The sequence below is a fragment of the Schistocerca americana genome, chromosome 2 (assembly GCF_021461395.2).
Source record: "Schistocerca americana isolate TAMUIC-IGC-003095 chromosome 2, iqSchAmer2.1, whole genome shotgun sequence".
NCBI lineage: Eukaryota > Metazoa > Arthropoda > Insecta > Orthoptera > Acrididae > Schistocerca > Schistocerca americana.
Genome location: NC_060120.1, coordinates 172,215,857 through 172,243,804, shown reverse-complemented (window position 1 = coordinate 172,243,804; position 27,948 = coordinate 172,215,857). Strand labels below are relative to the sequence as shown.

General features: G+C 44.2%; 1 protein-coding gene across 1 annotated transcript in view; it reads right to left on the bottom strand.

The window, feature by feature from the left end:
• LOC124594901 (spermatogenesis-associated protein 20) overlaps positions 1–27,948 on the bottom strand; it is a 295,620-nt gene that overhangs the window by 62,260 nt on the left and 205,412 nt on the right. The gene's annotated exons all lie outside the window — the stretch shown is intronic.

Here is a 27,948-nt window from a genome sequence, read left to right as displayed (position 1 = left end):
CACTGGTTCCACCAAATTAAAAACGCTGAAGCTAACACCGTGTGACATCGCCTCTTCATCTACATCATAACTTAAGTGCCTGAGGGTTCTTCGAAACACCTTCAGACTATTTCTCTGCCGTTCCTCTCTCTAACATGGTGTGGGGAAAAACGAACACTCAAATCTTTCTGTACGAGTTCTGATTTCTCTTCTTTTATTACGACTATCATTTCTCCTATGTAGGTAAGCGAAAATAAAATACATTGTGCAACAAGATTAAAAGATCGCGTTTTCTAAACCCCGTAACTGTCTCCCAATCCAACGCAAAAGTTTGAAATTTGTCTCAAAGATGCCAAGAACCTTCCTCTCTAATGGTGGAAATGCGTGACGCCCTGTGACGTCACTCTCAGATCGGCGACGCTTCAAACACCAAGGTGTCGACACATATGAAATAAAGGACACAGATCAAGACTTCTTGTGATGTGTAAGGTGGGTTAATGATGTCACATTGGCACCAAATTTCGCCACAGTCCAGCCCAACGACACCGTGGACGTGCCACACGATGGGGAACTTTTCGCAGCCTCCCGGACCCACATTTCTACATCTACATCTACATCCATACTCCGCAAGCCACCTGGCGGTGTGTGGCGGAGGGTACCTTGAGTACCTCTATCGGTTCTCCCTTCTATTCCAGTCTCGTATTGTTCGTGGAAAGAAGGATTGTCGGTATGCCTCTGTGTGGGCTCTAATCTCTCTGATTTTATCCTCATGGTCTCTTCGCGAGATATACGTAGGAGGGAGCAATATACTGCTTGACTCCTCGGTGAAGGTAAGTTCTCGAGCTACTGAGCGTCTCTCCTGCAGTCTTCCACTGGAGTTTATCAATCATCTCCGTAACGCTTTCGCGATTACTAAATGATCCTGTAACGAAGCGCGCAGCTCTCCGTTGGATCTTCTCTATCTCTTCTATCAACCCTGGTACGGATCCCACACTGGTGAGCAATATTCAAGCAGTGGGCGAACAAGTGTACTGTAATCTACTTCCTTTGTTTTCAGATTGCATTTACTTAGGATTCTTCCAATGAATCTCAGTCTGGCATCTGCTTTACCGATGATCAACTTTATATGATCATTCCATTTTAAATCACTCCTAATGCGTACTCCCAGATAATTTATGGAATTAACTGCTTCCAGTTGCTGACTTGCTATATTGCAGCTAAATGATATGGGATCTTTCTTTCTATGTATTCGCAGCACATTACACTTGTCTACGTTGAGATTCAACTGCCATTCCCTACACCATGCGTCAATTCGCTGCAGATCCTCATGCATTTCAGTACAATTTTCCATTGTTACAACATCTCGATATACCACGGCATCATCCGCAAAAAGCCTCAGTGAACTTCCGATGTCATCCACAAGGTCATTTATGTATATTGTGAATCGCAACGGTCCTGCGACACTCACCTGTGGCACACCTGAAATCACTCTTACTTCGGAAGACTTCTCTCCATTGAGAATGACATGCTGCGTTCTGTTATCTACGAACTCTTCAATCCAATCACACAATTGGTCTGATAGTCCATATGCTCTTACTTTGTTCATTAAACGACTGTGGCGAACTGTATCGAACGCCTTGCGGAAATCAAGAAACACGGCATGTACCTGGGAACCCGTGTCTATGGCCCTCTGAGTCTCGTGGACGAATAGCGTGAGCAGGGTTTCACACGATCGTCTGTTTCGAAACCCATGCTAATTCCTACAGAGTAAATTTCTAGTCTCCAGAAAAGTCATTATACTCGAAAATAATACGCGTTCCAAAACTCTACAAATGATCGACGTTGGAGATATAGGTGTATAGTTCTGCACATCTGTTCGACGTCCCTTCTTTGGGGATGAGCTGTGCCCTTTTCCAATCCTTTGGAACGCTACGCTCTTCTAGAGACCTACGGTACACCGCTACAAGAAGGGGGGCAAGTTCCTTCGCGTACTCTGTGTAAAATCGAACTGGTATCCCATCAGGTCCAGCGGCCTTTCCTCTTTTGAGCGATTTTAATTGTTTCTCTATCCCTCTGTCGTCTATTTCGATATCTACCATTTTGTCATCTGTGTGACAATCTAGAGAAGGAACTACAGTGCAGTCTTCCTCTGAGAAACAGCTTTGGAAAAAGACATTTAGTATTTCGGCCTTTAGTCTGTCATCCTCTGTTTCAGTACCATTTTGGTCACAGAGTGTCTGGACATTTTGTTTTGATTCACCTACCGCTCTGACATAAGACCAAAATTTCTCAAGATTTTCTGCCAAGTCAGTACATAGAACTTTACTTTCGAATTCACTGGACGCCTCTCGCATAGCCCTCCTCACACTACATTTCGCATAGCGTAATTTTTGTTTGTCTGCAAGGCTTTGGCTATGTTTATGTTTGCTGTGAAGTTCCCTTTGCTTCCGCAGCAGTTTTCTAACTCGGTTGTTCTACCACGGTGGCTCTTTTCCATCTCTTACGATCTTGCTTGGCACATACTCATCTAACACATATTGTATGATGGTTTTGAACTTTGTCCACTGATCCTCAATACTATCTGTACTTGAGACAAAACTTTTGTGTTGAGCCATCAGGTACTATGAAATTTGTTTTTTGTCACTTTTGCTAAACAGAAAAATCTTCCTACTTTTTTTAATATTTCTATTTACGGCTGAAATCATCGATCCAGTAACCGCTTTATGGTCGCTTCATTTCACCCCTTCTTTTGACGCCTCTGCTACAGGTCAAAACCGTGGCACCAAGTATTGAAATCAAGCGGATTTTTATGGGTGGCTGAGGAAAATATTTCAGACACACCAGGGCCTAGGATCAACACGAAATGGCCTCAGGGAGTAGCATAAAGGACCTCAACGAAACCAACCATTTCCCTGAGGCGTTGATGCCCATACATTTTGCGGTCGGAAACGGCAGTTCGTAGTGTGATGAGCAACGGGAACAAGTTCTTAGCAACCTTCGACACTACTGACTTCGTCGGACGCCCCAAACATTCTCTAAGGACATTGTGGGAAAGCATCCAAACTGAACGTGATCGCAACCCTTTGGAGTGACCACAACCACAATTTTTGCTTTCGTGTAACTGCTGGAGCCAGTAGGGACCGTTCAAAACCATCTGACGAAATTGTAAAGCTATTCGAAGCAGCAAAGGGTACTTTTGCTTTTTCAGCACTCCCGTTTTGCACCCTCCTCTGACATCATCCTGGGAGGAGTGCAACATTAACATGTGCAACGGGTCCCTCTATGACCACACCACCCCCTTTCGGCAACACCCTCGGTGTCACTCACGCACCTTCATTGAGCACGTTACAAATGTACCTGTCAGACATTTCTACAGCAATTTAGCCTCACGGCTCCTCTGGCGCCTGCGCCTTAGGCAACCCTTTCGACTCACATGAAGTGCAGTTTGTTTACCTCGACTGTGACGAGTTTCCCATCGTGTGACATGTCCACAGTGGCGATGGGCAGAATTGTGGTGAAGTTCGGCACCAATATGACTGCATTGACCCACCTCACATAAACTTCTGAGTGGTGCCCTTTTCTCTGAGCGGGTCAAACACCTTGTTGTTTGAAGCGTCGTCGAGCCCATGGGTGACGTCGTTTTTGTATTATTACAGAGGACGGTTGTACGCATCTTCATGCCACATTTCACACTTATGCTTCGCAATACGAGGCAGTTGTGGAGTTTCGTAACAGTGATACTTTAATCTTGTTGTGGAGTCTATTTTCGCAAACAGAGGAGAAAGTTGGTGATTGAAATTTCGTGTTAACAGTCTCAGCTCAGCGAGGAAGAAATTCCACAACTTTTGAGCTAAAGGCACCTTTCGACAATTGCTCCCATAGAGCTACCAAATAATAGGGTCACTGATTGGTACGTTTCACCTGCTTCTCAAATTAGTTCCGGGTATTTCCTCTGTTTTCCACAAGACTTGCGATTCTTTACAGAAGCTCAAAATTTAACATGGACTCAATTTTCCGCAAAGAAACTCTGTCTCGAAATATGGCAAAAGACCCAAAGAGATTCTGGTCGTATGTAAAGCACACCAGCGGCATCACACAATTAATACAACGCGATAGCAGTGTTAAATTTACCGACGACAGCGCTACTAAAGCAGAGTTACTAAACACGATTTTCGGAAATTCCTTCAGCAAATAGATGCATTAAATAGTCTGGAATCCGAATGAAGTACTGCTGCCTACATGAGTAATTTAGAAGTAGATAACCTCGATGTAGCGAAGCAACGTTAGTCACTCAGTAAAGGCAAGTTTTCCTGTCCAGGCTGTACATCAATTAGGTTTCTTTCGGAGCATGCTGATGAAATACCTCAATTTTTAGCACTCATATACAACAGCACGCTCCACGGAAGATCTATACCTGAAGACTGGAAAGTTGCACAGTTCACAGGAACACACATGAAAGGAAACACAAGTAATTCGCAGAATTACAGACACATATCTGACATCAATTTGCAGCAGGATTTTGCAATATATAGTGTGCACAAACAATATGAAAAATCTCGAAGGAAAAGCTCTATTGACACACAATGAGCACCGATTCAGAAAAAGCAACTGACATTGTTTCTCACTAGAGTGTTTCTAATCAAACTAATTGGCCATGGAGCATCGTCTCAGTTATGCGACTTGGTTCGTGATTTCTTATCAGAAAAGTTCCGAGGTCGAGTCTCGGTCCTTCAGATAGACGGAGATAGGATTTTTTTTTAGTTTGTTCGCTTCTCGGAAAGTACAAATTTTAACATAAGATCATATTTGATTTTGAGTTGAGGATTAGCCAAGGAGGGAAACTGCCACGCTGTTCGAAGAAAGCTATGAAGCTGACTGCCTACAGTATGTTTCAGGCAAACAGAAAGGAGAAACGACTGCGGGTTCTGGAAGCGGGAGGGATTCGCGCGCGCTTGTCACTACAAGTCCGGATTCAGTTTATTAACGTGAGGACGTGTTGCCCGGGTCCCTATTAGTTTTTTAAAAACTTTCTGATTTACTTTTGCTGAGAATCTTATGCGAACAGTTGTAAATGAACTTTCAGCAAGTTTGGGATTTTTAGTGAAAGTTGTGACTTTCTTTCAGTGGGCGAAAACTCAACGTGGCACACTACACGTACTTCAAAAACTTTATATTAGTGGATAGTGGTGAACTGCATAACACTGGGCGACTACTCTAAACTGATAAACATCTTCTGGTCTTTCAAATTTGATTACTGACTGGTTAAAGCTGCAGTTCTCTGGAGAGTTATGCTTACCATGGCTACTTGTGAGAGAATGTGGTGTGTGAGTGAATAGAATAGTAAAAACTCTGATAAAGTTTTATTTTACTCTCTCGTTAGGAACTGTGTTTGATGGTGGACAACATAGTAGCACATGTACTGCTAAAGTAATAATGCAGCACAGACGCTTCAGACAAGAACTTTTTTAGTTTGATTTACTTTTTAGCAACTGCAGTCGGACTTGACGCAACGATACATCTTTTCAGTAATGAGACAGTAATCATTAACTGAATTTTCCGTCGGTGCTTGTCAGAATATGGTAATATAAAAAAGGAAAACACTTCCTAATATTATCCAAAATTATATTTATCTGGTCACGAATCAGCTATCGGCTTCTAATGTCGCGCAGAGAGATAAACACGATGTGTGATTTAAGCACATATTATTTAAACTTTTACGCACCTTGCTGACACATATCGTGCAGCCTGCTTTTTAAACAGTTTTTCCAGGTAATTACATATTACACGTCGCTTCAGAGTAGACAGTTGTTCTCAGGAGCTCGTTGAAGTAAGTGAGTAGTTCAAGAAAATGAACGAGACCGTGTCGCCGCAAAATGTCAATTGCGTCCAGCGCCCTTCGTGATGTTCTCTTGGACAGTGGATGAGGTCGACTTGCATTCACTGACAGTAGCAATTACTGTCGGGTATGTTACTGAATGTCATTCACATGACACCCGTCTTCAGTCCCTGATAGTTAGGTTCTTTTTGCAATCAGTGTTTTTACGCTGTCTTATATGGATATGAGTGTACACCATTCCTTGTAGACACGTCGGACGATCTCTCCTGGGAACTCACGGACTTCGAACGTGGTCAGGTGATTGGGTGTCACTTGTGTCACACGTCTTTACGAGAGATTTCCACACTCCTGAACATCCCTGGGTCCACTGTTTCCGATGTGATAGTGAAGTGGAAAAGTAAAGGGACACGTACAGCACAAAAACGTACAGGCCAACCTCGTCTGTTGACTGACAGAGGCCGCCAACACTTGAAGAGGGTCGTAATGTGTAATAGACAGACATCTATCCAAACCATCACACAGAAATTCCATACTGCATCAGGATCCACTGCAAGTATCATGACAGTTAGGTGGGAGGTGAGAAAATTTGGATTTCATGGTCGAGCGGCTGCTCATAAGCCACACATCACGCCTCGCTTGGTGTACGGAGCGCAAACATTGGACGACTGAACAGGTGAAAAGCGTTGAGTGGAAAGACGAATCACGGTACACAATGTGACGATCCGATGGCAGGGTGTGGGTATGGCGAATGGCCGGTGAACGTCATCTGCCAGCGTGTGTAGTGCCAACAGTAAAATTCGAAGGCGGTGGTGTTATGGTGTGGTCGTGTTTTTCATGGTGGGGGCTTGCACCCCTTGTTGTTTCGCGTGGCACTATCACAGCACAGGCCTACATTGATGTTTTAAGCACCTTCTTACTTCCCACTGTTGAAGAGCAACTCGGGAATGGCGATTGCATCTTCCAACATGATCGAGCACCTGTTCATAATGCACGGCCTCTGGCGGAGTGGTTACACGACGATAACATCCTTGTAATGGACTGGCCTGCACAGAGTCCTGACCTGAATCCTACAGAACATCTTTGTGATGTTTTGAAACGCCGACTTCGTGCCAGGCCTCACCGACCGACATCGATACCTCTCCTCACTGCAGCACTCCGTGATGAATGGGCTGCCATTCCCCAAGAAACCTTCCAGCACCTGACTGAACGTATGCCTGCGAGAGTGGAAGCTGTCATCAAGGCTAAGGGTGGGCCAACGCCTTACTGAATTCCAGCATTACCGATGGAGGGCGCTACGAACTTTTAAGTCATTTTCAGCCAGGTGTCTGGATTCTTTTGATCAAATAGTGTATATAATCGACATGCCACTACCATGCCATGACTCACGTCAGTAACGGATGGTCACATGACCGGCTGGTACCAATTCTACACCATATAAGGAGTTCAAATGTGACCAGTGCGCTCTGTTAAGGGGTGAGGTTATATTCAATACACCAGCAGATCGAACAGTCCGTTCGTTTGACCTAAACATGTACGACGATTGTTTCGCCTGTCTCTATTTCTTCGATACATGTCACTTCGCACGACTTCGTCTGTACATTTGTAAAACATGTTAAAAAGATCTATGCAGAACTGTGTGTCTCGTTTCTTGTGGCTACTTGAATACATGCGAAGAAAGCTTGGCTAACCATGAATGCCTTCAGGACTAATTCAAGGCTGTAGAAGCATGCATTACTAGCTCGCTACATTTTGGTGTTTACAACTGACTCACTCGACCGCCATTTCCCTCCAAAGTCAGTATAGCGCTTATCTACTTATTTATGACCAGGTGAGTCAACACTAAGAGACATATTTGCAGCAACGTCCAACATTTTCTTAAGAGAACCGTTTTAAGAAGTATTCGTTTTCTTTGTATCTCTGTTTCAGATTGGTAACACTTGTTTTAAGAATCACAGGAGAAGGCTGTACAGGTGAAAAGACCTGGAGACAATGCAAGATTTCAGATAGCTTACATAATGGTAAGACAGAAACTTCGAAACCAGATTTTAAACTGCAAAACATTTCCAGGCGCAGATGTGGTCTCTGACCATATTTTGTTGCTCATGAAGTCCTGATTAAAACTAAAGATATTTCAGAAAACTACGGAATTAAGGAGATGGGCCCAGGATAAACTAACGACCCAGAGATTGTTGAGAGTTTCAAAGGAAGCATTAGGAAACTATTGGCTAAAACATGGGAAAGGAATAGAACAAAAGCTGAATGGATAACTTTGAAAGATAACAAAGTGAAAACAGCATAGGAACAAACAGACCAAAAGATCAGGCCCAGTAGAAATCCTTGGATAAGACACGATATATTAAATTTAATTGATGAAAAGAGAAAATATAATATTTCAGAAAACATAAAAATTCACAAAATGCAGTAGGGAAAAGGGAATATAGCTGTCTAAGTAATGAAATTGGCAGGAAGTGCAAATGGCTAAGCAGAAATGGCTACAGATCGTGACTGACTAGGGGAAAGGTATATGGTGCCTAATGGAAAATTAGAGAGACATTTAGAGGGGAGAGAAGCAGCTGTATCAATAACATGAGCATAGCTGGAAAACCACTCCTAAGCGAGGACAGGGAAGCTGAATAGTAGGAGTATAATAATAGACATGGAAGAAGATGTACATAAAGATGAGATACGAGATATGATATTGCGAGAAGAAGTTGACAGAACAGTGAAAGACCTAAGCTGAAATAAAGCCCCTGGATTATATGACATCGCATTATAATTGCTGTTATTCTTGGAAAAGCCAGCCATGACAAAGCTATTGCATTTGATGTGCAAGATATGTGACAGACTTTGAGAAGAATACAATAATTCCAATACCAAAAGAGGCAGTTTCTGACAGCTGTGATTATTATCACACTATGGGTTAAATAAGTCAAGGTTGCAAAATACTGACAGGAATTATTTACAAAAGAATGGAAACTGGTGGAAGCCGACTTCGGGGAATATCAGTTTGGGTTCCGGAGAAACGTAGCAACACGCGAACCAATACTGAGCAAATGGCTTACCATAGAAGATGGGTTAAAGGAAGGCAAGTTTATTTCTGTAGCATTTGTAGCTTAAGAGAAAGCTTCTGAGAATTTTTACTGGAATACACTCTGTAAAATTCTACCGATAGCACGAATACATAAAATATGTACAAAAACTGGACTGGAGGTATCAGAGTCGAACGACGTCAAAAGGAGGCATTATTTGAGAATGGCGCGAGACAGGGTTGTGGCCTATCCCCGATGTTATTCAACCTGTATACTGAGCAAGCTGTAAAGGAAACCAAAGAGAAATTTGGAGAAGGCATTAAAGTTCAGGGAGGAGGAAAAAAAAAAGGTTTAGTGGTTTCCCGATGATACTGTAATTCTGTCAGAGACAACAAAGGACTTGGAAGAGCAGTTGAACGCGTGGACAGGATCTTGAAAACAGCTTGTTTACAGTTGTTAGTTCAACGGAATAATCAAAGTTTTTGGACGGAAGGTGTATTTAACAATCAAGATAACATATAATGTTTGATATTATACACACTGATCAACCAGAACATGACCACCTACCTAATACCCGGCATGTCCATCTCTGACACGGGTAACAGCGGCGATGTGACGTGGCATGGAAGCAGTGAGGCCTTGGTACGTCGCTGGAGGGGTGTTGGCACCACATCCTGCAAATTCTGGTGAGGGTGGCGATGAGCCCTGCCACCACATTCAGTCACAACTCAGATGGGTTAGATTGGGTTCAGGTCTGGCGAGTAGGGTGGCTAGAGCATCAATTGTAACTCACCACTGTATTCCTTGAACGAGTACATCACACTCCTGGCCTTGTGACATGACACATTTTCTTGTTGAAAAATGAGAATGCCATAGGGAAACACGACCGCCAGGAAGGGATGTACGTGATCTGCATCCAGTGTTGGATACTCCTTGCGATATTCTTTGGCCATCATGGTGCCTTGCATCTGCTCCACTGGACTCGTGTATGCCCACATCAATGTTCCCCAGAGCATATTGCAGCTGCCACCAGCTTGCCTCTGCCTAGCAGTATACTTGTCAAGGAACTGTTCCCCTGAGAGACGACGGATTCACGCAGTCCCATCAGGATTATGAAGAAGGAATCCGAATTCATCAGACCATTCAACACTCTGACGCTGCACCAACGTCCAATCCAAATGCTCACGTGACCATTTCCGTCGTAGTTGTCGATGTCCTGGTGTTAACATTGGCACACGCATGGGTCTTCGGCAGCAGAGGCTCATCTTTTGGAGCGTACTGAGGATTGTGTGTTAGGACACACTTTACTCTACTCAGCATCAAAGTCTGATGTTAGCTCCGCCACATTTCGCCACCTGTCCTCTTTCACCAGTCTGCTCAGCCTACAACGTCCTACATCTGTAATGAGGGGTGGACATCCAACCTCACGAAGTCTGGACGTGGTTTCACCATGGTTTCGCCAGTTGTAGAAGACACTCACCACGTTATTCCTCGAACACCCGACAAGTCGTGCAGTTTCCGAAATGCTCGTGCCGAGCCTTCAGGTCAACAGAATCTCCCTTCAGTCAGACTCAGATTATTCCCCCTCCCCACTGTACACAGGCAGCACGCTCACTGGTACTGCATGCACAGCGCGTGTGTCTGACTAGAAGCCGTTCCCAGCCAGGTGAAGCCGCTATCACCCAGACGGGTTTACATCGATAGTAGGTCGGTGGTCATAATGTTCTGGCTAATCAGTGTGTATATATTGATACAGTATAATAGTAGCAGCTATTGTTAATATATAATGAAGAATTCAAACAATATTGAAAACTGAAGTAATTTGTAGCTTATTTTCAACATAAACCAGCTGTTACTGGCTGTCTTGAAAGAGTTCGACGTTTGCCAGCCAACTATAATTACACGTATATTTAGAGCTACGTATACTTACGAAACAATTGTATGCTACCCCCACTGGTCTGTGTATGCCTCGGTAATATCTATCACATTTTTACACAGTCTTTTAATGACATTTTAGTCGTTTTCTACATCGTTTTCTACTATGAAACTAACACTTCTTGTTATTCTTCTAGTTTGATCTTTGGATACATTATGTCTCGTTTGATACTCGGAGCGTCCACTTGATCTTAAGGGGAAGAGTTGCTTTTTTAAAATGCGATGAGCAATTAAATTAACTGTAGTCCATAAATTTTCATCTTTTTACAGATATTTGTAAATCGTAAGCTAACTGCATTCCCACTCTACGACGTGATGAGCAGGACCTCCTTTACACTCACAGATTGCCTTGTTACCATTCGGGAGGACGACGGTTCAATCCCGCGTCCGGCCATCCTGATTTAGGTTTTCCGTGATTTCCCTAAATCGCTTCAGGCAAACACCTGGGTGATTCCTTTCAAAGGGCACGGCCGATTTCCTTCCCCATCCTTCCCTAATCCGAGCTTGTGCTCAGTCTCTAATGACCTCGTTGTCGATGGGACGTTAAACACTAATCTCCTCCTCCTCCTTGTTACTACATCCTACTCGAAGTAGGTATTGTGTTAATAGACGTATCATACCTCGCCGGGTTGGGGGGAGGTCAATATCGCTCATACGAAGTTGTTCCCAATGCTTGGGAATATATTAATAGAATTAAAATACGCTTTAGTTACTCCGTTAATATGTTCCTCAGCTGCTGACGTTCGTCTGATCAAATGCTTGGTAATATGCTGCATAACCGTCTTGCAGTGCTTCTAGTGTCACAATCATTTGTCTAAGCTAGAGGCCCGTTGAGTCGTTGACTAGTTCTGATGGCTCTAACCAATAAAACTCTGCCTGTCAAGTACCATGTCAAGCAATATCCAACGGACGTAGCCAGAGAACCACCAGTAATGTATCTTAACAGATTTTGTGCGAAAGGCACTTTTCAGTCTCAGAAATCCGCTGCGCTGTGTTCGTCACAGTACTGTTCTATAGCATATTATTAGATGATGGCGCGTCCTCGATTAGACCGCCATCGCTAATCCTCAAATTTCAGTCCCGAAATTTTGGGGCACAAACTTGCGTTTTACGGGTTGCACACACCTTCATTAGAGAGGTTACATAGGTAATTTTACCGGAATCTTGTCTAGTTGACAGGAGAGCGTGACCTTGTAGGGTTGCCAGCAGCACTCTCCCGGCACTCTGGAGCGGAATGTGACGTGGATTTAGAAGGCGAGGCGGCAATCGAGGGCGCGCACTCGGCCAGTGGCGTGGCGGCTCCCGGGAGGAACGCGAGCGGAGAATGCGGCCGGAACTGGGCTCGAGTGGCCGGCCTAGCCCGCAGCAGGCGGCTGGCACGTGGGGGCCGCCCGCCAAAGATAGCGCTGACAGGGGCGCAGGCGCCGCCGGCAAACACTGCCGCCACACAATGCACAGCGCGCCACCTCGGCTTCCTGCTAACAACTGCAACACCTACACCACATTCTCTCTGCCATGCCAACCTCTCCGTCTACATACATACTCTGCAAGCCACCATGTGGCGCATGGTGGAGGGTCCTTTCCACCACTACTAGTCATCATTGCCTCTCCCGTTACAACGGTAAACGGGGCGAGGGAAAAACAACTGCCTAGATACCTCCTCATGAGCGCTGACTTCTCTTATCGTGTCTCAACGGGCCTTACATGAGATGTATGAAACCTCCTGGCAGATTAAAACTGTGTGGCGGACTCAGACTCGAACTCGGGACCTTTGCCTTTCGCGGTCAAGTGCTCTACCATTTGAGCTACCCAAGCACGACTCACGCCCCGTCCTCACAGCTTTAATTCCGCCAGTACCTCGTCTCCTACCGTCCAGCGCACACTCCGCTGTAGAGTGAAAATTTCATTCTAGAAACATCCCCCAGGCTGTGACTAAGCCATGTCTCCGCAGTATCCTTTCTTTCAGGAGAGCTAGTTCTGCACGGTTCGCAGGAGAGCTTCTTTGAAGTTTGGAAGGTAGGAGACAAGGTACTGGCGCAATTAAGGCTGTGAGGACGGGGCGTGAGTCGTGCTTGGGTAGCTCAGTTGGTAGAGCACTTGCCCGCGAAAGGCTAAAGTCCCGAGTTAGAATCTCGGTCCGGCACACAGTTTTAATCTGCCAGGAAGTTTCATATCAGCGCACACTCCGCTGTAGAGTGAAAATTTCATTCATTCGCGATGTATGTTTGCGGCTGTACAATCGTTCCGCAGTCAGTTTCAAAAGCCGGTTCTCTAAATTTTCTCAAGTGTTCCTCAAAAAAAGATCGTCGGCTTCCCTTCAGGGATTCTCATTTGAGTTTCAGAAACATCTCCGTAACACTTGCATAGTGACCGAACCTACGGGTGCCAATATTTTTAAATTTGAATCCATCTGGAACCTGAAAATGCTCAGTGACCGTACTTATTTCAGTTGGTGAAAGAAGGTACAACAATAGTCTCAAATTGTAGCAGATCTACATTTCGATCACTAAGTGGCCATCTTCAACGCTAGCGGTAATACAATTGCATATATGTTAACACCAAAGTATACTTGTATAAATTTTAGGTATAAGTTGACGGTACATACCAGCTGATAAACTTAACGTATTTCAGCTGTTATTTGGCATTAGTCCCTCTTGGATTATATACGTCAAGAGGCCGCTGTTTACAGTAGCGGGCCTCAGTGCACGTCATACTTGACTATGGCGCCCTCTACTTGTGTCTCATGTTACAGTAATCAGTAATGCATTGTGTAAATGTAGTTCGTCATAATATAAATAACCAACCAACTCTCTCTCTCTCTCTCTCTCTCTCTCTCTCTCTCTCTCTCTCTCTCTCTCTCTCTCTCATATATATATATATAGGGTTGGGTTGTTTGGGGAGGAGACCAGACAGCGAGGTCATCGGTCTCATCGATAAGGGAAGGATGGGGAAGGAAGTCGGCCGTGCCCTTTCAAAGAAACCATCCTGGCATTTGCTTGGAGTGATTTAGTGAAATCACGGAAAACCTAAATCAGGATGGCCGGACGCGGGATTGAACCGTCATGCTTGACATACAATGAGGTCACCTACGAGATAACTGCCTCGGTGCAATTGAAACTCTTGATGTGTATAATCCAACATGGACTATGTCAAATAACGGTTGAAAATGTACTAATTTTACCTGTCGCTATGTTCCATTGACTTATACGTGAAATTTATACAGTTGTACTTTGGTGTTAACATCTAAGCGATTGTATTCTAATTGGTTCCTGTATCAAGTCTAGTACTCAAGGCAGTCACTGAGTGACCGAAATGTAGGTCTGCTACAATAAATACAAGCTCCTACTGATTGCTATAACTTCTTTCACAAATATTCGTAACAAATCTAGCAGTCCGCCATTGAATTGCTTCTATGTCTTCCTTTAATGCTACCTGGTACCACTCCTACAGTCACTCAACGACAACACATTCCTATTCACTACAGCGTCATCAGAGAACAGCAGCAAACTGCTGTTGACCATGTCCCATGGTTTATGTATACAGAGAAAACGAGCTGACCTATCAAGACATTCCTGGGACAGTTCTCACGAAACCTTTGTCTCCAATCTTAGTATGCTGCATCACGAGTTCTTCATTACACCAACATCATCAGCTACTGACACGGATGGACGTCTTCCGTAGACTTTCATATGCAATGTGGTTTTTCCATCATACATACTCATGCCTTCAATACATATTAGGTCGTCTCTGTGCCTCTTCTCACCTTTTGGAAAGCAGCGCAGATCTTCCTCGATACATCTTCAATCCACTCACACTTAAACCTACCTTCCGTCGGTGCGTCGGAACCTGTTGCGTCGCACCGAGTCCCACTGGCGACCGCGCTAGAATCCACGCACACTCTGCGATGTGCGGAACAACCACGCTACCTAGCTACAGGTCCGCAGATTTATTGGGATGCATTTATTAGCCGACTCAAATCAATCTTCTGAACTGACACACTATCAAACCAGTGTACGTATGAGACAACAGCCTCTGTTTCACCCGCGCGACAGGCCTAAAATTGTCGCTACCAATAAACGCACTGCAGTAGGTCAACTACATTCAAAAAGATTCCGCAGTACGACCACTAGACTGGAAACTGCACAACGCTAAAAGTTCATACAACACCTCTATCTAGTTTCTAACATCTTCCACCGATAATTTCCACCTAAAACATAAAAGATTAACAGTAAGGAGAAAAGCACACCAAAATACCACACTTCAAGTTTCCACGGAAATAAATATAATTTATTGGATCGCCATTCCATCTCGTCCATTAAACACCAACGCACAGCTTTCCAGTTCCCTCTACAATCTAATTTCAAGTTTTTACGTCCTGAAAGAGTGTACTCTCGCTACACGTCAACACTCGTCTAGAAAACCGAAAACGACTCAACCAGAAATGCACATCCGCGCACGGGAAGACATTTTTAGATTCATTCCGTATTCCATGCTAAAATAATAACTTATCTGATCACGGAGATCACGTACTTCACACTTCAGAAATACACACAGATTGCCTCCTACTCCTACAACCCACGTGGCTGACGACTGGTTCCTTTTCGCTTTCGTAATCCACGCAGCTCCCCTAAATTATTTTTGACATCCATCCCTTTCAGTCAGTCACAACCTCAGGAACTGAATTCATGCGCTTCCCTTGGCTGTTTCCTGCTGTCGCTAGTAGTACTCTTCAGCAAACAGCTGCTTCCTGCCATGGCTTTGCAAAGTCTATTTCGATATTTGCTGGAAAATACCAGCCATCCTTGGGAAATTACTCACTCTCGTAATCCGCACAATAGGCCGGGCGCACAAACCATATAAGATAACAGAAAGACCTTCAAATTACCTACCGCCTGGACAAAATGCCCTTTACCTGGATCCCAGAAACCAGCTATGGCAGTCACAATAGCAATAGGACGAACCGATAGGTAAGGCCAGGAAAGATACAGCACAACAAAGATACTTATTGTGCCCACCTTCATTGAACTGTCATTACGATCGCAATCACATCTTCCACTCCTGTCTTCTACCTAATCAAATTCATTGTTTTCATGCCTGCCCTGGTAACTCTCAACATGAGATGCTGAGCAACCTTCAGTGTGTGAACACTTTCGGTATTACACCAATTACACCTACATATATACTACACAACACCACTGTACAGAGCATAATGGAGGTTATTTAATACCTAAATTAGCCAGTCCTTGTCTCATTCCATTTGAGTATGGTGAGGGGATTGTAACAGTGCGTCTATGAATTCCTTCCACGTCTTGCTTAAGCACTCTTCAAGAATTCCAGGCACTGGAACAGCACTCTAAAACAGACCGAATTAATATTTCGTAGCAGGTGCTTACCTTAAAGGAAAGGCGAGTAGATAACTCTGTCGCAGACTACATTATCCTAACATCTGGGGTTTCATTACCAATCGGACCAGAGTTTTTTTCTCTGTAAGTCCAACTTCGTACTAAATGGATCAGGGACTTTAGCCGTTCACTATAAAATGTAACGTTAAAAAAACCTCAAGCCACCTGTATTTTGCCGGCCGATGTGGCCGAGCGGTTCTAGGCGCTTCAGTCTGGAGCCGCGCGACCGCTACGGTCGCAGGTTCGAATCCTGCCTCGGGCATGGATGTGTGTGATGTCCTTAGGTTAGTTAGGTTTAAGTAGTTCTAAGTTCTAGGGGACTGATGACCTCAGATGTTAAGTCCCATAGTGCTCAGAGCCATTTGAACCACTTTGAACCACCTGTATTTTGAGTGTAATTTATTTTTGCGACCAGTTTCGGCGATACCCTATGCCACCTTCAGCCCCCTGACCAACGTGTAGGAGGAATCCGATCTCACATGCAGTCGAAAAAGGGGCCAGCATTTAGTAACTGGCATCCGTAGACTTCTAGTTTCAACAATGCGATCCTTTCGTTCAACAACTGAAGACTGCGCAAAGACTTAATGGTGGCCCCCTGCTTCAACTACACAGGAGACTGGAGTCCTAGCATAGTGAAATGCCGAACTGGTCGCATAAATAAATTGCATTCAAAATATAGACGGCTGAAGGTGTCTTTAATTTTACATTTTAGATTTCATTCTGTCATTTATCGCTTTTTTTGTCTCTGGTAACGATTTGGCAATGTCACAAGCGCCGAGTTGCACGGTGGTTCCGAGTCCGTAAATTGTAGGTCTCCTTATGACTCGATGAGTCAGTCAGTACAAAGGTTGGAGGAAGGGAAGCACCACGCTAGTAAGAGATTACGTTTCCAAATCAACTTTACTTTTCTTATCCGAAGTTTCGAATCGTCTAGAAGTGTTGTGAATACGACCGTCCAAAACTTCACTTCAGAATGTCTCAGTTACAAAAGAATTCGAAAGTACGCCTCGAGTGTTACAGATTTTGAGACTTCGTTATCCACCAAGAACATCTCTTTGTCGCACCGAAACATACTTGCTATGATTGATTGTACTGCTAGTGTTTCTCTTAATTTAATTTGCCTTGGCTATTCGAATTTCATCATCAGTCACAGTACACACTTCTGCAGTGAAAAGTGAATTCACTTACCGCATGTTACAAATGCACAGACTGTTTATTTTCGCAGCCAGTTTAACTTTCAGAATGCACATGAAAAGCAACAACTACGCTACACACTTGGGCTATTTGGCCCGCGTTATCCACCCAATTGCCCTTTCCTCTTACGACGCGTTTCGCATTTTACTGAAGCACGTAACTGTAGATACACCACTATATTCCCAAACTATTTTATATTCCGGGCAACGACAGCAGTTGAAAGCACGATGTTAGGAAGAACTCCGCTTACAGCTCGTAAAATTTTGTAGGTTCACCTAATGATGCGGCTTGAAGCCGCGAAAATAGTCGTGTTTTAGTAAACAACAGTTTTACCAGCTGTAAACATCATACCACTATATTCTCTATATCAATCAGAATTCCAACAATGGGGCCTACACGCAAAGGAAAATATAACTGTTCCTCACGCTTGCATGTACAAAAAAAAGTCATCCATATTTACAAGCAGTGAGTCACGGAACATTCCACTTTGAGTGTCGCTGTACATTCCGCCGTGTGTGTCACCGAGCGTCCCAGAACTCCGAACCAAATGTATCGTTTCCGCGAAGACACTTCAGATGTGTTGGCAGCCTCTGGAACCACCTGCTACGAACTCGGCAGATGCCTCGCCAAACATCTCCAACAGTTCACAGAATACTGCTAACGACACGCACCCCGTCGTATTCGGCGCCAGCTGGCAAGGAGTCGCTCTCTGCTCGGATCGCGTGTCGCCCTACCACGCTGCCATTGTACATCTCGTACAGACTCTGCAACGCGAGCCAAGTCTCTCCTATGACGGCAGAGAATATGTATTTTGTAAACACTGCCTACTCGAACTACAACAGAGAAATTAATAAAAGTGCCAAATGAACACTGTTGCCCAATATATTGTAGCACCACGGAGAATACCAAATGACGAAACTTTACTCATTGTGCGGATAAAGTAAAGTGCGATATTACTTTGGCCAACGGATATCAGTAGGTTTGCACATTTCACACATCGGAATGTTGAATCGCTGATTAAAAATAACTTTTCGTGAAAAGTTGTGCAAAGGGCAAATTTTTACCTTCAAACGTCTATTCACTGTGACTATTAGGTACGGTTGCATGTATTACGCCACTTGAGAGAGACGTGGCACCAGAACAGTCTTCTACAAACGAGAGCTTGGGCCACAGATGCTGTCGGACGTCGGCGACCGGCTGGCCGCTAAATTTGAAGTGTGTTATTTCTAGAATCAATGTAAAAAATCAAACCACTATTCCTTTGTTCTTTACGAGGGTCCACTTAAGATTTTGGAAGAGAGTTATTAATTACAACTAATGTACAGAATCAAAGGACAACTCCTTTGTCCGTTAGAGTGTAATTTGTAAATATTGTGTAAAATAATAGTGGGAGAGTTGGGTGCAGGTTGAAATGCAACGCGTCAAAATTACTTTTTCTTCTGTTGTGAGAGTGAATGTGGTGGATTCGTGTGGATAAGTTTTATTATTTTTGCTCAGGAAGGCAGGTAGGCTGGAACTGTTAGAAAATTATTGGTATTATTAGATTTTTTCGATGACTCAGCACCACGCCAACGAAAGTACTAATTTTGAAGAATAATCACTAGTGCTCCAGTACCCCGTGTCAAATTTTGTAGACAGAAAAAAGGTTTATTCTTTCACCATTGCGATTTTAATGTCGTAGTATTTCTTTGAAGGTGGTAAAAATATTTAAATGAGAAATAGGACAAGTAACATCATTAAATCAGCGCAGTCAGATGCAAAAGAACTTTTACAATATAAATCAAAGGTTATATATTTATTTCCAGTGAAATAATAAAAGCATTTCTTTTTGGGCATCGGCTATACTGCGATATCTCTGAGGCAAGGATAATGCTCGGGCAGCTAGCCGCACATTAAATACACACCTCAGGAAAAGTTTGGAATTTCATAAAGTTCACTGCAATGACTTCTTATGTACACCCATTGAAGTTTGTACAATACCTTATTAACAAAATAAATATAATTCCTTCTGGAAACAAGAACGGTTTTGGTCAGTTACAAAAAATCATTAGAAAACAAAGCAAGCCCTCCCGTAAGTGTATATACTGGAAACAAAAACTCTGAAAATCTTTATTTCAAGATGATGATTATCAGTCGTTAGTAGTGAGTATGTCTCCCAACACACGTATGAGTTCTTCCACTCTGCGAGATCATCAAATTTATCTTGGAGTATGAGGTCCTACTCCTCAATGGCATCTTCAGTGACGTCCTGAAGATTGACAGGTGGATTCGGACGCTGTGCAATGGCCACCTTCAATAGCTCCCATGCGTGCTCAATTGCATTCATGTCTGGGGACTGTGCGGGCCAATGCACTCGGTCGATGTTGCACCTTTGAATATAGAGACACTGCTAGAGTCTGGTGCGGTCTTGCATTGTCATCGACTAGTATGGAGCTTCACGTTTGTGGCGCCTCACAATCGTTTTTAGGACCTCTTGGACGTATTGGCGACTAGTCAAATTGCCGCAGATGAGAATTAGAGAGGCCCACTGTCCCATCGTTACTGCCGCCCAGAACATTACACTCTCACCTGGAAAGTCCAATGTTCATGTGCAAAAGCCCGGGTCCTTCGAATGTGTCAGTTCCATTGGTTCAGTGCAAAACTTCCCATTGGTCTTCTGGAATGAAGACCACCCTGATGCAATCTTCCGCACTGTTTGGTCTAAAATACAAATCCCTGTTGCCCGGGAGAAGTCATTTCCAATATTTCTAGCAGTTGATGTTGGGCGCCTGCAAGCCGACAGTTGAAGGAAACGTTACTACATCTGTGTTGTCATACAAGGACGAGCATTGCGAGGTCTGTCGTTCACAAGACCCGCCTCTCTGTATTTTCTCCACACCTTACACACACCACTTTGAATGACAAGTAACCGACCGGCAACATCTTACTGTGTATGACCTGCTGACAATAAAGCCACTATGCTGATTCTATCAAAGTGTTGTGTGCCTCTATGTGGCATTTTCCTGCAGTGCTGAACGCAAACTGAATGAAGCTGTTGTTGATACCGGGCTGCTCGCGGTGTGGCGCTGCAGCTGAGGCAATTTGGCTAGTCGCCGGCACGTCCAAGAGGTCCTAAAAACGATTGTGAGGCCCCACAAACGTGGAGCTCCATACTAGTCGATGACAATGCAAGACCGCACCGTACTCTAGCAGTGTCTCTATAGTCAAAGGTGCAACATCAACCGAGAACATTGGCCCGCTCAGTCCCCAGACATGAAAGCACTTGAGCACGCATGGGAGCTGTTGAAAGTGGCCATTGCACAGCGTCCGAATCCACCTGACAATCTTCAGGACTTCATTGAAGATGCCATTGAGGAGTAGGACCTCATACTCCTAGACAAACGGCCACAAAACATGCCAGTAGAAACCACCGTCCAGAATGTGGGCTCTAACTAGACAGTACATGAAGTGGCTAGGTCAATGAGACCTATAGTATCGTAGACTACGCTGTACAACCGACATAACTCCAAACTTTTCTTGAGCAGTGTCGTTACTGCTACTCAAACTCCGATTATAATACATTTTTGATGCTAAAAACCATAATCTATTTACCCTTGCAGACAGAATAGTGAGTTGGTGATAGCTTTAAGGAGAATTCATTCCACTCCGAGTATCTCGTAAAACACTAAACAAAACTCCGAGTGATTTATCATGGTATTATTCAGCAGTTGGCATTCTACGGTTCTTAGAAAATCATAATTTTTAACCGGATATGATTAAGCACCGTATTAATTCCACAAGGCGTATCAAATACAACCTTCTTCAATTTGAGGGTATGCTGGGCCAAGAATATTGCAGAGGCTTGTGCGAAATATTTAACACTAGCTGTCGCTGTCGTATTACGTAGCCACCTTAATAAAATTAGGATAACAGACGGTATCTGATAACAGGATTAACTCAGTAGGTGATTCGGGGATAAACAGGATTTGAAATTTAGTAGAGCTGCCACCTCTGGAAGCAAACACAGCTCAGAATTTAGTTCACAGGTAGGCAACCGGCTGCCCGCAAGCCGAATGCGGCACGCGATATCTTCAATCCAGCCCACGGAAGAAATTCGTCGGAAGTGACGCTCTCCCATTTTACTCCGCCCGTGACGCGTTTTCGGATATTCCTCATGCCGTTGATCGCATTTTTTCAGTTTAGCTTTTGTACAATACAGCCGATACATCTTACGTTCATGTGATTTATGCCGTTAAACATTTAAAATGAACGAAGAAATGATGAATTAACCTATTTAATGTTACGGAAACACATGCCTATCCCAGGTCTCATCAAAAGCATTTTTAGACAAATACTAAAAAAAATATTAAAAATGTTAGTATATATTAAAAAAGTTTTGTATCCACAGTGTCTGTGGATACAAAAACACTAAATTTCAAACACCCTACTGACCTGCCTATGGCCAAAACTCGCAGTTACTCCTAAATGCTTGCCGTCTGGCATTGCCTGTTTCATTTTCGTCTTTTGTTATTCTTTTCTCTCTCGTACTAACATACACTATTGGCCATTAAAATTGCTACACCAAGAAGAAATGCAGGTGATAAACGGGTATTCATTTGACAAATATATTATACTAGAACTGACATGTGATTACATTTTCACGCAATTTGGGTGCATAGATCCTGAGGAATCAGCACCCAGAACAACCACCTCTGGCCATATTAACGGCCTTGATACGCCTAGGCCAGAGGCTAAATGGCTCTGAGCACTATGGGACTTAACATCTGTGGTCATTAGTCCCCTAGAACTTAGAACTACTTAAACCTAACTAACCTAAGGACATCACACACATCCATGCCCGAGGCAGGATTCGAACCTGCGACCGTAGCAGTCGCGCGGTTCCGGACTGAGCGCCTAGAACCGCCTAGGCCAGAGCTTGCATGGAGTGTACAGGTACAGCTGCCCATGCAGCTTCAACACGATACCACGCTTCATCAAGAGTAGTGACTGGCGTATTGTGACGAGTCAGTTGCTCGGCCACCATTGACCAGACGTTTTCAATTGCTGAGAGATCTGGAGAATGTGCTGGCCAGGGCAGCAGTCGAACATTTTCTGTATCCAGAAAGGCCCGTACAGGACCTGCAACATGCGGTCGTGCATTATTCTGCTAAAATGTAGGGTTTCGCAGGGATCGAATGAAGGGTAGAGTCACGAGTCGTAACACTTCTGAAATGTAACTTTCACTGTTCAAAGTGCCGTCAGCTCGAACAAGAGGTGACCGAGACGTGTAACCAATAGCACCCCATACCATCACGCCAGGTGATACGCCAGTATGGCGAAACGAATAAACGCTTCCAATGTGCGTTCACCGTGATGTCGCCAAACACAGATGCGACCATCATGATGCTGTAAACAGAACCTGGATTCATCCGAAAAAATAACGTTTTGCTATTCGTGCACCCAGGTTCGTCATTGAGTACACCATCGAAGGCGCTCCTGTCTGTGATGCAGCGTCAACCGTAACCGCAGCCATGGTCTCCGAGCTGATAGTCCATGCTGCTGCAAAACGTCGTAAAACTGTTCGTGCAGATGTTTGTTGCCTTGCAGACGTCACGTCCTCATCTGTTGGCTCACGAATCGAGACGTTGCTGCAGGATCCGTTACAGCCATGCTGATGAAAATGGTTCAAATGGCTGTGAGCACTATGGGACTTAACATCTATGGTCATCAGTCCCCTAGAACTTAGAACTACTTAAACCTAACTAACCTAAGGACATCACACAACACCCAGTCATCACGACGCAGAGAAAATCCCTAACCCCGCCGGGAATCGAACCCGGGAACCCGGGCGCGGGAAGCGAGAACGCTAACGCATGACCACGAGCTGCGGACGCCATGCGGATAAGATGCCTGTCATCTCGACTGCTAGTGATACGAGGCCGTCGGGATCCAGCACGGCGTTCCGTATTACCCTCCTGAACAAACCGATTCCATATTCTGCGAACAGTCATTAGATCTCCACCAAGGCGAGCAGCAATGTTACGATACGATACACCGCAATCGCGATAGGCTACAATCCGACCTTCAGCAAAGTCGGAAACGTGATGGTACGCATTTCTCCCCCTTACGCGAGGCATCACAACAACGTTTCACCAGGCAACGCCGGTCAACTGCTGTTTGTGTATGAGAAATCGGTTGGACACTTTCCTCATGTCAGCACGTTGTAGGTGTCGCCACTGGCGCCAACCTTGTGTGAATGCTCTGAAAAGCTAATCATTTGCATATCACAGCATCTTCTTCCTTAAATTTCGCGTCTGTAGCACGTCATCTTCGTGGTGTTGCAATTTTAATGGCCAGTAGGGAAAGTATATAATTCTTTTCCGTTATGGTTGTATTAGAACGCTGCAACTCTTGAAATTGCAGATAATTTATAATGAATTAACCGCAAGCAGTTGCCTTTTAGGCATGAAAACGCCATTTTTGAGGTATAATTTGTTGGCGTGTCGGGAAAGGCGTGCCATTAACATTGGTGCGTTACCTCATAAGCGTTAACATCACGGTCGCTATAGTTTTCTCCTTATGCGCTAGGAACCCTAGTGTCACGTTATGACGAACCGGCCCGTGAGCTTACGGGGTAACACCACTCTAACGGCCTAAAAAAAGCGTTTTCTTGACTTTTTTGCTGAAGGAAAGGTGATAGAGAAATAATACTTAGGCTAGTTATTGAGCATATATTTAAGTATACTACAAAAAGTTTTTGTCCGAAAATATTACAATATGGCGACACTGCAACAATGCCCCCAAGGCATGTTGAATTTGGGACGATCTGCGGCACGTCGTAACTGGTGCCACTTTGAAAAAAGAAAATCTATGTAATCTACATGAGTGTAGCCAGAGAAACACATACGGGACGTCAGAAATATTGATTTTTGTGTAATTGGCCAGCGTTTGAATAAAGTCGTTCAATATTCACCAAAAAGGGACAGTATTTTGTTAATAAATATTGTTTAAATTACGTAACGGAAAATCCCCTACGTGGTTCACAGTTGTTAAATTTTCAAATAAAAGTACTGAAAATTGTTGGAGTTATGCCGCTTGCCGTTTTGAAAAATCATATTCCGAGAAAAACGCATGTGAAGCTTTGAAACGTGTTTTAGAGACGAACAAATGAAAACATTCTACTTACAAAACTCTTACTTTTACTCTGCTATCCTAGGACTGCCTTGTCGTACAGTTGCCGCTGCAATCAAAATCGTATCCATTACTTCATCACAGAGGCACTGAAATATCGGTGATGGTAACTGCCGGCCGGAGTGGCCGAGCGGTTCTAGGCGCTTCAGTCTGGAACCGCGCGACCGCTACGGTCGCAGGTTCGAATCCTGCCTCGGACGTGGATGTGTGTAATATCGTTAGGTTAGTTCGGTTTAAGTAGTTCTAAGTTCTAGGGGACTGATGACCTCAGAAGTTAAGTCCCATAGTGCTCAGAGCCATTTGAACCATTTTGTCGTGGTAACTCCGTGAATACACAAAACATCACAATTACGTTTAGCCCTACTCCAAGCAGGCGCATTGCTAGGACGATTCGACGGTTGATTTCATATGCGTTCCGTATGAACTTACGTTTGGACAAGCAACAATTAGTGTGAAGCCGAAACCTCAAGAACTTCGTTCTTACAACGAGATGTGTGCATTGCACGTTTTACGTTTCAGTGTTGAGAAATAACAGAGAAAACGGCAAAACAATATTATAATCCTAGAGCTCAGACCGTAATTCACATCAAAATCCTGGTGTGTCTTACAATTGCTTAGCAAAGGTACTGACTCCTTCCGAAATGCTCTCAGCCTCATATTTATTCTTTGGAGGCCGAGTTGGATAGGATGCTTTCGTACTCATTCTGCCCGAGTACACTTTCTTATCACTCATTATTACTTGGAACACAAAACTGTATACTAGAAGATCACAAATAAACCATCAAAAGTCAATACGCGGGACTAATGAAAAATGGCTGTAAGCACTATGGTACTTAACATCTGAGGCGGGACTAATGACCTAGCCGTTTATTCCAATAGCACCCCTCAAATCAATCAACCGTTCAATCAAAAGTCAATACTGCACACAAGCATCAAGATTCAAGCGAAAAATTTGTCTTTCTCGTACACTTGCTGACGCCAAGCTAACGTACTGTTCTTTTGAAATGCTTTTCACTATAACCTGCTGTCAGAACCAAATTCTCAACTTATACCACACACTAATGATATAGTGCCCCTTCTCATTAGCCTCATTACTCGGGGCATCTTGCCGATTCCCGTAAGATTTCGACCTTGCTGTACATATGCACTGGACGGATCATTGGACGTCATCACCTTCATTACATACAAACATCAAAAAAAGTCTTGCATCACCCCAAGCATCACCCCGGTTCCCAGAACTCCTGAAGATAGACGTTGATTGTGGATATTGTATCACAGACTGTGTCCCTTTGACTGTTGAGAGATGTCACTAAACCCGCCCAAAGATATAAACAACCATGCATGAGCAGCTCCTATTAGACAGAGGGGTCCGACAGCCGATTATTTCCAGTCATTCTACCAGGAAGGGGGTACACGGCTCGTGTTGTCTGTAGTTCAATCATGCCTAGAAGGTCAGTACCGCGGTTCGATCGCGTCCTCATTGTTACTTTGATCCAGGAAGGGCTCACAACAAGGGACGCGTCCAGGCGTCTCGGAGTGAACCAAAGCGGTGTTGTTCCGACACAGGGGATACAGAGAGACAGGAAATGTCGACGACATACCTCGCTCAGGCCGCCCAAGGGCTACTACTCCAGTGGATGACCCCTATCTATAGATTATGGCTCGGAGGAACCCTGACAGCAACGCCACCATGTTGAATAATGCTTTTCATGCAGCCACAGGATGTCGTGTTACGACTCAAACCGTGCGCAATAGGCTGCATGATGAGCAACTTCACTCCCGACGTTCATGGCGTGGTCCATCTTTGCAACCACGACACCATGCAGCGCGGTACAGATGGGCCCAACAACATGCTGAATGGACCGCTCAGTATTACCATCACGTTCTCTTCACCGATGAGTGTCGCATACGCCTTCAACCAGACAATCGTCAGAGACGTGTTTGGAGGCAACCCGGTCAGGCTGAACGCCTTAGACACACTGTCCAGTCAGTGCAGCAAGATGGAGGTTTCATGCTGTTTTGGGGTGCCATGATGTGGGGCCGACGAATTCCGCTGGTGGTCATGGAAGGCGCCGTAACGGCTGTACGATACCTGAATGCCATCCTCCAGCTGAGTGCAACCATATCGGCAGCATATTGGCGAGGCATTCGTCTTCATCAATGACAGTTCGCGTCCCCATCGTGCACATCTTGTGAATGACTTTCTTCAGGATAACCACATCGCTCGACCAGAGTAGCCAGCATGTTCTCCAGACATGAACCCTATCGAACATGCCAGAGATGGACTGAAAAGGGCTGTTTATGGACGACGTGACCCACCAACCACTCTGAGAGATCTCCGCCGAAACACCGCTGAGGAGTGGGACAATCTGGACCAACAGTGCCTTGATGAAGTTGGGTCTTGAATCTTAAGGAAATGTTATTCATCAACGGAAAAAGTAGCTTCAGAATACTCGTACTGCTTATTAGTCTGCGACCCTTAGCAGAAAGAAATGAATAACATCCAATGAACAAAGGCGCGTTTCGTCAGGAGAGGATTTAGGCGCCGCGAGAGAATTACGAAAACGCACAATAAACTCCACTGGAAGACGCTACATGATAGGCGTTGTGCATCTCGAATAAGTTTACTACTGAAATTCCGACACAGTACGTTCCAGGGAGAGACGGGCAGCATATTCCATCCGACATACATCTCACGAAATGTACACAACGAGAAAATGCAAGTGGTTAGAGTTAATACGAAGGCTTACCGACAGCGAATGGAACAGGAAAGGAAGAGGAATAATGATGGCACTACAGGTATCCTCCACCACACGCAACTGGCTTACGGAATACTGATGTAGACGTTGCAAAATATACAGAAACAAATATAACGGGTCTAATAAAAACAGAGCAGTTGTCGAATATTCTAGATTTACTATAGAATATAACGACCTGATATTTCCCTTTCGTGATCTGGCTTATTTATAAAAACTGAGTGATACATTATTTCCCTATGAGTCAACTGTAACAGCAGGACGTTACAGAAGACAGAGTATATTATCCACACACTCGTTCGAACATTTTGTCCACTCGTTCGAACATTTCGCCCACTCGTTCGAACATTTTGTTACGAATTCAGAAAACATTAATTCACGTCGTGTAATGTCAGAAAAACCGCGCAGCACGAATGAAGATTACAAAAGCATCACCGATAATTTCCTGTGCCGCAGGCACTACTACGACAATTAAAATGGTGCTCTCGTGGATTTAAAAACCGGAATCCTATAACTTACATCGAAGATTCGTATCATTACTTGCCTACGATTAACAAGACGAAAACCCTAGCAAAAGAAATTAAATATTGCACACACTACGCCTACATGGCGAAATGAAAAAGGATATATGTTATTTCTCAGTCGTA